Here is a 3,578-nt window from a genome sequence, read left to right on the forward strand (position 1 = left end):
AATAGCAGAGCACTTGGAAAACAGTGACAGGATCAGACAAAGTCAACATGGATTTACAAAAGGTAAGTCGTGCTTGACTAATCTACTGGAATTTTTTGAGGATGTAACTGGTAGAATAGATAAGGGAGAACCAGTGGATGTGGTGTATTTGGACTTTCAGAAGGCTTTCGATAAGGTCCCGCATAAGAGATTAGCGTCTAAAGTTAAGGCACATGGGATTGGGGGCAAGGTATTGACTTGGATAGAGAACTGGTTGGCAGACAGGAAGCAAAGAGTTGGAATAAACAGGTCTTTTTCCAAGTGGCAGGCAGTGACTAGTGGGGTACCGCAGGGTTCGGTCCTTGGGTCCAGCGATTCACAATATATATTAATGATCTAGACAAGGGAACTAGATGTAATATCTCCAAGTTTGCAGATGACACAAAGCTGGGTGGGCATGTGTGCTGTGAGGAGGATGCCGAGAAACTCCAAGCTGATTTGGACAGGTTGGGTGATTGGGCAGAAGCATGGCAGATGCAATATAACGTGGATAAATGTGAGGTTATCCACTTTGGTGGCAAAAACAGGAAGGCAGATTATTATCTGAATGGCAATAGTTTGGGAGAAGGGGAAGTGCAACGAGACCTGGGTGTCCTTGTGCACCAATCGCTGAAGGTAAGCATGCAGGTGCAGCAGGCGGTTAAGAAGGCAAATGATATGTTGGCCTTCGTAGTAAGAGGGTTCGAGTACAGGAACAAGGATGTTTTGCTGCAGTTGTACAGGGCCTTGGTGAGACCACATCTGGAGTATTGTGTGCAGTTTTGGTCGCCTTATCTGAGGAAGGATGTTCTTGCCATGGAAGGAGTTATGCAAAGATTCACCAGGCTGATACCTGGGATGGCAGGAATGACGTATGAGGAGAGATAGGGTCGATTGGGCCTGTACTCGCTGGAGTTTAGAAGAATGAGGGGATCTCATTGAAACTTATAAAATTCTGACAGGACTGGACAGACTAGATGCAAGAAGGATGTTCCCGATGGTCGGGGAGTCCAGAACCAGGGGTCACAGTCTAAGGATAAGGGGTAAGCCATTTAGGACAGAAATGAGGAGGAATTTCTTCACCCAGAGAGTGGTGAACCTGTGGAATTCTCTACCACAGAAGGCAGTTGAGGCTAATTCATTAAATATATTCAAGAAGGAGTTAGATATATTTCTTAAGGCTAAAGGGATCAAGGGATATGGGGACTGAGTTTTGATGATGAGCCATGATCTCATTGAATGGCAGAGCAGGCTTGAGGGGCCAAATGGCCTACTCCTGCTCCTATCTTCTATGTTTCTCTACCCTATCAAACCCTTTCATAATCTTAAAGACCTCTATTAGGTCACCCCCTCAGTCTCCTGTTTTCTAGAGAAAAGAGCCCCAGCCTGTTCAATTTCTTCTGATAGCTATAACCTCTCAGTTCTGGTATTATTCTAATAAATCTGTTTTGCACCTTCTCCAGTGCCTCTATGTCCTCATTATAATATGGAGACCAGATTTATTCACGTTACTCCAAGTGTGGTCTAACCAAGGTTCCATAGAAATTTAACATCACTCCTCTGCTTTTCAACTCTATCCCACTCGAAATGAGTTTTTTTATGGCCTTATTAACCTGTGTCACTACGTTTAGTGACTTATGTATCTGTACCCGCTGATCCCTCTGTTCCGCTATCCCATTTAGACACTTAGGCCGGAGTTTTCAGAGGTATGAACAGGTGGGTTGGAGGCATGGGGGCGGGGGAAGGGAAAGTTGGAAAAATGTGGCCCTCCTTGGGGTCGGGGATCTGACCCCCCCCAACTCGAGATCGGATACCCCCCCCCCCAAACCATCCTGAGCCCCACTTACCTTCTCCGAGTTCCCCGCACAACTGGAAGCCAGCCCGTCAATCAGTTAAAACTACACAGCGTGCTGGGAAACCCGACCTTCCGGGTTTCCCGACGTCTCCCGGGTCCCCCCCCGCACCGTGCGGGTGGGAACCGGGAAAATCCAGTCCTTATTTTCCAAGGACTGTGTGGCCTCCTTATTCTTCCTTCCAAAATGTACCACCTCACACTTACCTCTTTTAAAGTTCATTTGCCAATTACATGCCCATTCTGCCAGTTTATTAATATCTTGCTGTATTTTGTTGCAGTCCTCCTCTGCATTAACTACACCTCCCAATTTTGAGACTGTACTTCCGATTCCCGAGTCCAAATCGTTTATATAAATGGGGAACAATGGTCCCAGCACCGATCCTTGAGGAACACCACTCCCCACCATTTGCCAATCTGAGTAACTAGCTTTAGCCGCTACTGTCCGTTTTCTGTTTTGTAGCCAGCTTGCTCTCTATTCGTAAGCGTGACCCCGAGCTTCCAGTCGCCTGTCACTTTAATTCTCCGCTCCACTCCCACTCTGACCCCTCTGTCCTCGGCCTCTTGCACTGTTCCAATGAAGCTCAATGTAAGCTCGAGGAACAGCACCTCATCTTTCGATGAGGCACTTTACAGCCTTCTGGACTCAACATCGAGTTCAACAATTTCAGATCATAACCTCGGCCCCTATCGCTTTTTTTTCTCTCTCTCACATGGCAGCTGTCGATCATTCTGCCATCGCCATTTACACTTCATCTAGAGCCATCTTTTGTTTCTTAACTTGTCCCATTACCAGCTCCTTTTGCCTTGCACCACCATCCCTTTTGTCTCTTAATCTCTCCTGCCTTCCATCTTATCACAGACCTTCCCTTTTGTTCTTTCCTCCTCTCCCTGCCCCTACACTTGCTTAAAAATCTGTTACATCTCCAACTTTTTCCAGTTCTGACAAAGGGTCACCAACCTGAAACGTTAACTCTGTTTCTCTCTCCACAGATGCTGTCTGACCTGCTGAGTATTTCCAGCATTTTCTGTTTTTATTGCTATCTATTTGGCTACTTGTCTCCTGACTCCACATGTTTTGACCTTAGTCATTCTTCTCTTCTTAGGCAGTCCCTCGGAATCGAGGATGACTTGCTTCCACACTAAAAATGAGTTCTCAGGTGACTGATGAGTCCAATGCGGGACCTACAGTCTCTGTCACAGGTGGGGCAGACGGTGGTTGAAGGGGCGGGTGGGTGGGGTGTTTGGGTTGACGTGCGCTCCTTCTGCTGTTTGCGCTTGGCTTCCGCTTGCTCCCGGCGAAGGGACTTGAGGTGTTAGGCGCCTCCCCGGATGCTTCTCCTCCACTTTGTGCGGTCTTGGGCCAGGGATTCCCAGGTGTCGGTGGGGATGTTGCACTTTTTCAAGGAGGCTTTGAGGGTGTCCTTGAAGCATTTCCTCTGCCCACCTGGGGCTCTCTTGCCATGTCAGAGCTCGAAGTAGAGCACTTGTTTTGGGAGTCTCGTATCGGGCATGCAGATGATGTGACCCGACCATCGGAGCTGATCGAGCGTGGTCAAAGCTTCGATGCTTGGGATGTTGGCCTGAGTGAGAACACTGATGTTGGTGTGCCTATCCTGCCAATAGATTTGCAGGATCTTGCGAAGGCAGCATTGGTGGTACTGTGAAGGAATGAGCCATACCTATTCAGAAAAATACATCATTCTAT

Source organism: Somniosus microcephalus, chromosome 10 (genome assembly GCF_052327205.1).
Source record: "Somniosus microcephalus isolate GS21.2 chromosome 10, FLI_Smic_1.0, whole genome shotgun sequence".
In the NCBI taxonomy this organism is placed as follows: Eukaryota; Metazoa; Chordata; class Chondrichthyes; order Squaliformes; family Somniosidae; genus Somniosus; species Somniosus microcephalus.